Source organism: Stenella coeruleoalba (genome assembly GCF_951394435.1).
Source record: "Stenella coeruleoalba genome assembly, chromosome: 7".
In the NCBI taxonomy this organism is placed as follows: domain Eukaryota; kingdom Metazoa; phylum Chordata; class Mammalia; order Artiodactyla; family Delphinidae; genus Stenella; species Stenella coeruleoalba.
Window position 1 is genome coordinate 84,010,555 of NC_137153.1, and position 12,142 is coordinate 84,022,696.

The window sequence follows — 12,142 nt, forward strand, 5'->3', positions numbered from 1 at the left end:
CTCAGGATATATGCCCAGTAGTGGGATTGCTGGGTCATATGGTAGTTCTATTTTTAGTTTTTTAAGGAATCTCCATACTGATCTCCACAGTGGCTGTATCAATTTACATTCCCACCAACAGTGTAGGAGGGTTCCCTTTTCTCCACACCCTTTCCAGCATTTATTGTTTGTAGATTTTTTGATGATGGCCTTTCTGACCAGTGTGAGATGATACCTCATTGTAGTTTTGATTTGCATTTCTCTAATAATTAGTGATGTTGAGCATCTTTTCACGTGCCTCTTGGCCATCCGTATGTCTTCCTTGGTAAAATATCTATTTAGGTCTTCCACCCATTTCTTAATTGGGTTGTTTGTTTTTTTAGATATTGAGCTATTTGTATATTTTGGAGATTAGTCCTTTGTCTGTTGCTTCATTTGCAAATATTTTCTCCCATTCTGAGGATTGTCTTTTGTCTTGTTTAGGGTTTCCTTTGCTGTGCAAAAGCTTTTAAGTTTAGTTAGGTCCCATTTGTTTATTTTTGTTTTTATTTTCATTACTCTAGGAAGTGGGTCAAAAAAGATCTTGCTGTGGTTTATGTCAAAGAGTGTTTTTCCTATGTTTTCCTCTAAGAGTTTTATAGTGTCTTGTCTTACATTTAGGTCTTTAATCCATTTTGAGTTTATTTTTGTGTATGGTGTTAGGCAGTATTCTAATTTCATTCTTTTATATGTAGCTGCCCAGTTTTCCCAGCACCACTTATGGAAGAGGCTGTCTTTTCTCCATTGTACGTGCTTGCCTCCTTTGTCATAAATAAGGTGACCATATGTGCGTGGGTTTATCACTGGGCTTTCTATCCTGTACCATTGATCTACATTTCTGTTTCTGTGCCAGTACCATACTGTCTTGAATACTGTAGCTTTGTGGTATAGTTTGCAGTCAGGAGACTGATTCCTCCAGCTCCGTTTTTCTTTCCCAAGATTGCTTTGGCTATTCAGGGTCTTTTGTGTTTCCATACAAATTGTAAAATTTATTGTTCTATTTCTGTGAAGAATGCCATTGGTAACTTGATACAGATTGCATTGAATCTGTAGATTGCTTTGGGTACTATAGTCATTTTCACAATATTGATTCTTCCAATCCAAAAACATGGTATATTTCTCCACCTGTTTATGTCATCTTTGATTTCGTTCATCAGTGTTTTATCGTTTTCTAAGTACAGGTCTTTTGCTTTCTTAGGTAGATTTATTCTTAGGTATTTTATTCTTTTTGTTGCGATGGTAAATGGCATTGTTTCCTCAATTTCTCTTTCTGATTTTTCATTGTTAGTGTATAGGAATGCCAGAGATTTCTGTACATTAATTTTGTATCTTGCAACCTTACCAAATTCATTGATTAGTTCTAGTAGTTTTCTGGTAGCATCTTTAGGATTTTCTATGTATAGTATCATGTCATCTGGAAACAGTGACAGTTTTACTTCTTCTTTTCCAATTTGTATTCCTTTTATTTCTTTTTCTTCTCTTATTGCCATGGCTAGGACTTCCAAAATTATGTTGAATAATAGTGGCGAGAGTGCATATCCTCACCTTGTTCCTGATCTTAGTGGAAATGCTTTCAGTTTTTCACCATTGAGAATGATGTTGGCTGTGGGTTTGTCATATATGGCCTTTATTATATTGAGGTAGGTTCCCTCTATGCCCATTTTCTGGAGCGTTTTTATCATCAATCGGTATTGAATTTTTTCAAAAGCTTTTTCTGCATCTATTGAGATGAGCATATGGTTTTTATTCCTTAATTTGTTAATACGGTGTATTACATCAATTGATTTGCATATATTGAAGAATCCTTGCATTCCTGGGATAAATTCCACTTGATCATGGTGTATGATCCTTTTACTGTGTTGTTGGATTCTGTTTGCTAGTATTTTGTTGAGGATTTTTGCATCTATGTTCATCAGTGATATTGGTCTGTAATTTTCCTTTTTTGTGATATCTTCGTCTGATTTTGGTATCAGGGAGATGGTGGCCTCATAGAACAAATTTGGGAGTGTTCCTCCCTCTGTCATTTTTTGGAAGAGTTTGAAAAGGATAGGTGTTAGCTCTTCTCTAAATGTTTGATAGAATTCACCTGTGAAGCCATCTGATCCTGGACTTGCATTTGTTGGAAGATTTTTAATTACAATTTCAATTTCATCATTTGTGATAGGTCTGTTTATATTTTCTAATTCTTCCTGGTTCAGTCTTGGAAAAATGTACCTTTCCAAGAATTTGTCCATTTCTTTGAGGTTGTCCGTTTTATTGGTATATAGTTGTTTGCAGTAGTCTCTTATAATTCTTTGTATTTCTACACTGTCAGTTGTGGTTTCTCCTTTTTCATTTCAGTTTTATTGATATGCATCCTCTCCCTTTTTTCCTTCATGAGTCTTGCTAAGGGTTTATCAATTTTGTTTATCTCCTCAAAGAACCGACTTTTAGTTTTATTTATCTTTGCTATTGTTTTCTTCATTTCTATTTCATTTAGTTCTGCTCTGATCTTTATGATTTCTTTCCTTCTCCTGACTTTGGGTTTTCTTTGTTCTTCTTTCTCTAGTTCCTTTAGGTGTAAGGTTAGATTGTTTATTTGAGATTTTTCTTATTTCTTAAGGTGAGATTGAATTGCTATAAACTTCCCTCTTAGAACTGCTTTTGCTGCGTTCCATAGATTTTGGGTCATTGTGTTTTTATTGCCATTTGTTTCTATGTATTTTTTTATTTACTCTTTGATTTCTTCAGTGATCTCTTGGTTATTTAGTAGCGTACTGTTTAGCATCCACTAATTTGTGTTTTTTTCCTGTAATTAATTTCTAATCTCATAGTGTTATGGTCAGAAAGGATGCTTGATACGATTTCAATTTTCTTAAATTTTCTGAGGCTTGATTTGTGACCCAAGATGTGATCTATCCTGGGAAATGTTCCATGCGCACTTGAGAAGAAAGTGTATTCCACTTTCAGGTGGAATGTCCTATAAATATCAATTAAATCTATCTGGTCTATTGTGTCATTTAAAGCTTGTGTTTTCTTATTTATTTTCTGTTTGGATGATCTGTGCATTGGTGTAAGTGGGGTGTTAAAGTCCCCCACCATTATTTTGTTACTGTCGATTTCCCCTTTTATGGTTGCTAGCATTTGCCTTATGTACTGAGGTGCTCCTATGTTGGGTGCATGAATATTTATAATTGTTATATCTTCTTCTTGGATTGATCCATCAGTCATTATATAGTGTCCTTCCTTATCGCTTGTAACAGTCTTTATTTTAAAGTCTCTTTTATCTGAGTATTGCTACTCCAGCTTTCTTTTTATTTCCATTTGCATGGAATATCTTTTTCCATCCCTTTACTTTCAGTCTGTATATGTCCCTATGTCTGAAGTGGGTCTCTTGTAGACAGCATATATCGGTCTTGTTTTTGTATCCATTCAGCCAGTCTGTGTCTTTTGGTTGGAACATTTAATCCAGTTACATTCAAGGTTATTATTGATATGTATGTTCCTATGACCATTTTCTTAATTGTTTTGGGTTTGTTTTTGTGGGTCTTTTTCTTCTCCTGTGTTTCCCGCCTAGGGAAGTTCCTTCAGCGTGCTGAATTCTCTTAGCTTTTGCTTATCTGCAAAGCTTTTGATTTCTCTATCGAATGTGAATGAGATCCTTGCTGGGTAGAGTTATCTTGGTTGAAGGTTTTTCTCTTTCATCACTTTAAGTATATCCTGCCACTCCCTTCTGGCTTGCAGTGTTTCTGCTGAAAAATCAGCTGATAACCTTATGGGATTCTTGTATGTTTTATTTTGCTTTTCCCTTGCTGCTTTTAATATTTTTCCTTTGAATTTAATTTTTGTTAGTTTGTTAATATGTGTCTTGATGTGTTTCTCCTAGGGTTTATCCTGTATGGGACTCTCTGTGCTTCCTGGACTTGGGTGACTATTTCCTTTCCCAAGTTAAGGAAGTTTTCGACTACAATCTCTTCAAATATTTTCTCAGATGCTTCCTTTTTCTCTTCTTCTTCTGGGACCCCTATAATTCGAATGTTGGTGTATTTAGTGTTGTCCCAGAGGTCTCTGAGATTGTCTTCAACTCTTTTCATTCTTTTTTCTTTATTCCGCTCCTCAGCAGTTATTTCTACCATTCTGTCTTCCAGTTCACTTATTGGTTCTTCTGCCTCAGTTATTCTGTTATTGATTCCTTCCAGTGTATTTTTCTTTTCAGTTATTGTTTTGTTCATCTGTTTGTTTGTTCCTTAGTTCTTCTAGATCTTTGTTAAACATTTCTTGTATTTTCTCAATCCGTGCCTCCATTCTATTTCCAAGATTCTGGATCATCTTTACCATCATTACTCTGAATTCTTTTTCAGGTAGGGTGCCTATTTCCTCTTCATTTGGTCTTGTAGGTTTTTACCTTGCTCCTTCATCTGTGACATACTTTTTAGTTGTCTCTTTTTTTTTTTTTTTTTTTTTGATTGGTGGGAATTTGTTCCTGTCTCATTGGTTGTTTGGCCTGAGGCCTCCAGCACTGGAGTTTGTAGGCTGTTGGGCAGGGCCGGGTCTTTGTGCCAAGATGAGGACCTCCAGGAGACTTCGCTCCAGTGAATATTCCCTGGGATCTGAGGTTCTCTGTAAGTCCAGTGGTTCAGATATGGAGCTCCTACCACAGGAGCTCAGGTCCAACCCCTGGCTGGTGAACCAAGATCCTGCAAGCTGCGAGGGGCAGCAAAAAAAAAGGAGCAGGACAATAACAAAGAGTAAAAAATAAAATACGATTAGAAAACTAACAGATATGTTAGAAAAAATAAAAATGTAGATGAAACAACAACTGGAAGGTAAAACAGAACCACAACAGCAGAAAAAAAAAAAAAAAGGCTGCAAAAGGCCTTGGCTGTGGGGAGCGGGGCTAGGCTCAGCGTGGCTGGAGGGGCCCAGGAGTGCCTTCGGACTTGGAGGGTGGAGGACCAGGTCTGGGACCCCAGCAGGCTCCCTGGGCCCGAGTGGACAGGGGAAATGCTAGGAGTGTTCCCCCCGATCCTCTGATCTCAGAGGGTCCTTCCCCTTTGGTCCCTCTTCTTCTTCACGCCTCCTCCCTCCCTCCTACGCCCCTAGGACCCTCAGAGGGCAGAGGACCAGGTCCAGGAGCCCAGCAGGCTCCCCGAGGCCTGAGTAGGTAGGGGAAATGCTAGGCACATTCCCCCCTGATCCTCTGATCCCAGAGGGTCCATTCCCATCCGCCTCTCCTCTTCTCCACCCTAGGATCCACGTGGTTGGACGGGGCCCTGGAGGGTATAGGACCCAGCCCAGGAGCCCATCAGACTTCCTGGGACCCGACTGGGTGCAGGAATCACCCACCACACCTCCCCTGATCCTCCAGTTCCAGAGGGTCCCCCCCCACAGTCTGCCTCTCCTCCTCTTCCCCTCTCCTCCCTCCCTCCCTCCCATGCCTCTGGAGGGGGTCCTGGAGGGTGAAGGACCAGGCCTAGGAGCCAAGCAGGCTCCCCAGAGCTGAGTGGGCAGCGAAAATGCTAGGCACATTCCCCCCTGATCCTCTGATCCCAGAGGGCCCCTCCCAGTCTGCCTCTCCTCTTCTCCCCCCCCCCCCACCCTATGCCCCTAGGACCAATGCAGCCGGAAGGGGACTTGGAGGGTGGAGAACCCAGCCCAGGAGCCCAGCCAGCTTCCCAGGGCCCAAGTGGGCAGGGGAAACACTAGCCGTGCTCCCCCTGATCCTCCAAGGCCCCAAGGGTCCCTCCAGGCATGTGAACCTCTCCCCACTCCCAGCCACCCTTCAGGGGCGCCAGTCCCGTCTGGCTTCCACTTCTCCCCTCCACTCACTCCCCACCACATCCTACCCAGTCACTCAGGGGTTCCTCCCATCTCCTCTGGGGTTGAGGTCCCCCACCAGCATCTAGCAGGTGCCCTAGTTGGGGGGAGACATGAACTCCAAGTCCTCCCACTCCGCCATCTTCAATAATAGAGTTTTTATAGCGATATATAATGATATGTACCAAACTATTAATGGTGGTTGCCTTTGGAGATGTTGGGAAGGAAATGGGACATACAATAATGGTTAAATGGGATATCAATAGTTAATTCTGAATGATGGGAATATGGGTGTTTGTTATGTTCTCTTATGCTTTACTATATATTTTAATCAAAAAATTTTTTTAAATAAATGATAACCTCCTGTTCTCTGAGTGGGAATTGTGGATACCTGCAGCCCACAATGGAGAGAAAATCCATGATGTCCACCACACCATCAGTCACATGGATTCACCTGTGCACTGCCTTTAGCTCCCTCCATGCCTCAACTACTGTCATACAGTCTAGCTATCATTTTACAGTTTCACTCATCTTGGGATGGTGTGATCAGGGAGTTTATAGTAGAGTAACAGTTTCACTGTAAAGAACTATTGGTGGTCCACAAAGCTTCCAGCTCTCAGTCCAGGCTGTCTTTCAGGAGTAGCTTTTCCAACAGTCATTCAGTGACTCATCAGAACCCATCCAGCCACACTTCCAAGCATCAGGGAATGGACCACTCTGACTCCTCACTAGACAAAGATTGCAGCGAAGTCAAGGAAACTTAGCAAGTGGACACTTTTTCATGGAACCCAGAAGCAGTCACTGAATAAAAGCTAAGTAGTAAAAAAGTAGCAAAGCCTGTTGATAAATCAGACTCAGGAAGCACAGTAATGTATCAATTATATTAAAAAATCCAAATTATCATTTGGTGAGTGCAATTTGGCATCCAGATGGACCACACTAAACAATGCAATTCTTTTTAATTATTTAAATATTATTTTGAGAATCACTTAACTTGGCAAGGAGAACTGTTTAAAATCTAATGTTTTATAGGAACCACATTACAGTTTTGCTACATAGGGGAAGACTTTCTGTAGTCTTTGCATCATTTGTAGTAGATGATTCTAAGGTTTTAACAGACTGCACGCTCCAGCAAGGAGGAAGGGAACTAATATTCACTGAGTTCTTTATATGTACCAGGGCCCGGACTGGTACATTTAAGTGTCTTACAGTATGAAACCAGTATCATGTAGAGATGATATTCTAGAGATTTTTTCCCACAATCTAAAGATTCTAGAGATGAGAAAACTAGGTTTTGACTATGGAAGTAACTTACCCAAAGTCAGACGTTCGGGAAGTGGCAGACCCAGATTTCAAACCTAGGTTGCTCAACTTCAAAGCCTTTACTCTAGAGACAGCTCATTTAAAATAAAGTTTTAAAAAGTAATAGAGACTATAGTAGGAAACATCATGTGTAGTCATCACAGTAAATGGAAATGGAAATTCTATGCTATATCTAAGGGCTTTTGTGAGAGAATCTGTAGAAACATGAATTCTTTGGCCTATGAACCCCTACCCCCCCAATACTCTGTGGACTGTGGAAATCTCCCTAATTGAGATTTAGTAATCCATGATCAAATTTTAATGAGCAGATGAATCCTCTGGGGATCTTATTAAAAGGCAGATTAAGATTCAGCTGGTTTAGGATGGAGGTGAGACTCTGCAGATCTAACAAGCTCTCCATGATAATGATCTTTCTGGTCCATGGACCACAGTTTAAGTAACAAGGAGTTGCAGAATATTTAACTATTTTCAAGTGAAGATGGCCTTCTGGGACAATCTTCTGCTGATGGAAATCATTAAATCCTGTTTTGAATGACAAGATCTCATCTTAAAAATTATTTAATTTTCTTGAAGACCTTGGATTTATATCTTGCAGAACACACCCTAAGGGATGACTTTCCTACAAAAAGAGCTCCTCTAAACTTCCCCAAATTACAGATCTATCATTTCACCAAACACATACCCCAAATCTGTGGTCTCTTTTTCCTCAATACATTGCACACGTTGATTTCTCATTTAAATAGTCAGCATAACCAATAAGCTGGTTTCAAGATGAACTTTTTACCACTGAGCTTTGATATACTTTGCTTCACTTAACAGAGGAACTGGTTAAAAACAGCAGCAAGTATTAGACAACTCTAAGCATTTTTAAAATAAAATCTGTCTTAACGATCTCAATAAAATGATCCGAGACACTTAAGGATCCTTTGAGAGACTTTTTTTTTTTGCAATAGCACCTTCAAAATCACACTGAAGTTAAGTATTTCAAACCACTATTTCAAATAGCATTAAAAAAAGACTATGTTCCAGCCGTTTCCTTTTTAATTTATACCTGAGCAATTTCATGCAAATCTTTAGATACATGCTCTCCTGCAATTAAAAAAACAATGGGTGTCATTCTTATCCATTCTGAGAACATAATTCTACTGTAATGTTCTAAAGAAGGTAAATATATTGGGTAATTAATCAGGTAGAAGCATTAACCTTGATTATAATTAAACCAAAATCATAATTTTTGGCCAACATGTCTCTGCCACGAGATGAATCATGATAAACAATCCTGCTCCTTGGGTTCACTCATTTGATTAATTGGACTATATTTTGTGGCTAATATGATCCTGACAGATCAGAATGCCTGCCTCATCAAAATTTAAACTTTCATGTTACAGAATTGAAGAACCTTACCCTCAATATCTTCCAAGAATAGTGAATATTGTGTTTGCCTAAAAAATAATACACTCCCTCTTCTTTCATTAACTACTCAATTCTCTTTAGATATCTATATCCGTACATAATCACGCCCTTCCTGCCCCATGAAGCCAATGTGTTTTAGAGGAAGTCAACTCCACCCCTAGCCAGTCAGCCCTGAGCCAAGCAAAGTATCCCTTTCTCTGGGCAGAGCAACTGGTTCAGAGATGGACTCCTGATCCAACTGAAGTCAATAAAATATAAGAAAAGGTTTATTGTCACAATCCAGGAAAGAAGCTTTCTCACTCCCCAGAGGGAAGATTCAGAAGGATCCCTCTCCCTGTTCAAGGCAAGCATCAGTGAAGCCACCTTTAACCACAAGGGGGAGCCAACCCTTATGATGAAGCTGACACCATAGGGGAGCAAAAATAGAACCTATGCGAAGGGTTGTTACAGAGGAAATATCCTTCATACACTCTTTCCATCTTCTATTCAACCAATATTCCTCTAATTGATCTATGAAGACATTTTGAAAGCCTCTTCGGATGCCTTGCTTTAGTTCAAAAGTACACTCTGCCACATTTCCCCTGGCACGATAGTCCAATATATCTGTCAGAGAAGGAAATGAGGTTACTGTAATGATGACCCAAACACTTCCTCTTCTTGGAACTCCAGGAAATAAAATAAAGCTCATAATTCAGAGTTTGCTGAATCTCTCTTCCTCTTTTTGAAAACTGGAAAGGCAAAACGGCATTTGCCCACATCTGATCTTCCAACGTACCTCATTTGCCAAGATTACTCAACAATCGCATTTACAAGTCCTTTTTTTAATGTTGAAATATAATTTAAAGAAAAAACATGCATTTATTGCAAGGGGGTGCTTCAACTCCTCTTAACAATCTATTTGCTCAGGCTTCCCTGGTGGCGCAGTGGTTGAGAGTCCACCTGCCGATGCAGGGGACACAGGTTCGTGCCCCAGTCCGGGAAGATTCCACATGCCGCGCAGCGGCTGGGCCCATGAGCCATGGCCGCTGAGCCTGCGCGTCCGGAGCCTGTGCTCTGCAACGGGAGAGGCCACAACAGTGAGAGGCCCGCGTACCGCGAAAAACAATCTATTTGCTCATTTTGGCTCTCTCTTCCCCTTTGACCACAATTCTAATTAAGGAGGGCCTGTTACTATTTTCTCCACTGTGTTAAATTGGATAGAAGTTTCTTTGTCCCAAAAAAGAAGTCCAGAGGTATAGCTAGCTCACAGTACTTGTGGCGGCTTCATTGTCACCAAGGACTTGAGCGTCTTTTCTCTTACAGCTCAGGAATCTTAAGCTTGTACCCCATGATCCACACTAGTTAAGAGCATCAACCTGCTTGTCCATATCCCAATCAGCACGAAGGAGAAAGGGGGGTACAGAAACATGTGTCCCTTTCTTTAAAGGACTGCACTGATTAATTCGTGCTTATTATGCTATGACAACAAGCTCCGAAATATGAGGTGCTTACAACGTTTATTTCTCTCTCTCTCTCCACTCCTCAGATGTATCATCTCTCACCACTTAGAATGGATCCCCTTGTGGGTTCGTGCCTCCCCTAATCTGACTCAATTTCCCACACCTCCGTGACTCCCTAACACCTTGCTCTGTGCCCTCTGCAACTGGAAATCCCCTATGCTGTGACCTCCTCTCTGGAAGTTGCCTTCACCTTCTTGCTCTAGCTAGAGCTTTCAGGTACCACTTCAAGAGGAGTCCTTTTAAGTAGAGGCTGTTTTTATTCTCATACCCAATTTTTTTTTTTTTTTTTTTTTTTTTTTTTTTGCGGTACGCGGGCCTCTCCAGTTGCGGAGCACAGGCTCCGGACGCACAGGCCCAGCGGCCATGGCTCACGGGCCCAGCCGCTCCACAGTATGTGGGATCTTCCCGGACCGGGGCACGAACCCGTGTCCCCTGCATCGGCAGGCGGACTCTCAACCACTGCGCCACCAGGGAAACCCCTCATACCCAAAATTCAACAAGGCTTGAGATGGGCAGGATCCCCCTTGCTCCTTATCTTTATTTCTAAACTATTGTTTCCCCCCAATCTCTAAAAGTCCTCAGTTACATGGAAACATGTGTTATCAGATTAGATTACCACATTAACCTGCCCTTATTGCAATAATCTACCTTCCACTGGTTCCCATATTAACGTCCTAGACCTTGTCATTACCAACAAATGTACTGCCTCCAAATTTTCCATTTAGGTCACCATCTCCTATTCTTCTTGCATCCCTTCAACAATCTTGATCCAATAATTCTTCAACCACATTGGGACTCCACTGACTGCCCCTACCACATTTCACTGTCTGTTACACGCTCTTTTTTTGTTTTTTAATTGCACTCTTATTTGCCTCCTTGCCCTGGTTAGATTTCACAATCCATTATTATGATGTTTCCCTTGCATATGCCTGCTACACACCCAGCGAGATCCCAGTTCGACCAGGTGCCTGCCCCCAAGCAGCTGGACACCGCAGGAGTGAGCTCACAACCAGTATGACGGCTCACCGTTCAACGTCTGTGCAAACCTCAAGTGGGACCTCAGCGCTACCAGACAAGTCTTATTTATTCAACATTTCAGACACAATTTGCTCTCCCCCTCCTCCTTAGGAGGCCCATTCTACAATTTCTCCCTTCTCTGCAAACCTCCAACAACTCCTCCCTAGTCATTTTCAGCTGGCTTTTTTTTTTTGCTAAGAAAATAGAAACAAACCAAGAGGTTAACTGCTATGACAACCCACCCCAAAATTTCATTGAAAAGACCATGAGAGCTCTGGATTCTGAGAGAAAAGTAGGAACACAGGTAGGAAAAGTATAGTAAATAAGACAGCATCAACAACAGACTTTATCTTCTTTATACTTGTTTTAAAGGCCAGCTCTTCATTCTGTGTAGGACCCACCAGCCAGAGACCCTGGGCATATGGAGATGAACATACCCCCAAAGTCCAGTCCAGTCTTAGAACCCCGACTCCAGTCTTGGTTCTACCCACCTTACAGCTGCATAAACCTTCCTGCCCAAACAGGACAGACTGCCCAGGCAGTTAAAGGCATGAAACTGCAGAGACCTTATTTTCCTTATAAAATGGCACAATCAGCTTCTATGCTCAGTTTCTTTTAATGTATGCAAATGAATGGGGAAGTGGGAGTGGTTGAACTTTCCTATAAATCTATTTGAACTCCTTTGGGGAAAGATGTAAATAAGTAGAGCTACACATTCATTGTAAAGACACAGATATGGTATTATCATCATTAGTAATAATTTAATTATATTAGCTAATTGTTATTACATTTTTATGCATTCACGTGAAGGCAAATCTTGTCTTCCTGCTATCTCTGTCATTAAAACAAAAGAATAATGCTATCCTAGATGAGAAGAATAATGACTACACCTGTCAAAATAGATTTATATCTTGAGTCTCAGACAGCCTCTGTAGAATGTCTTTGCCAGGAATATTCATTTGTTCTTTTTTCTTTTCTTCTCTGTTTTAGAGAATAAGACAGAAAGCAGATTTTAATCTTTACTATTGAGCCTCCCTCTCCAATGATGCTTGGGGCAACAACCTTTCAAAATTAGG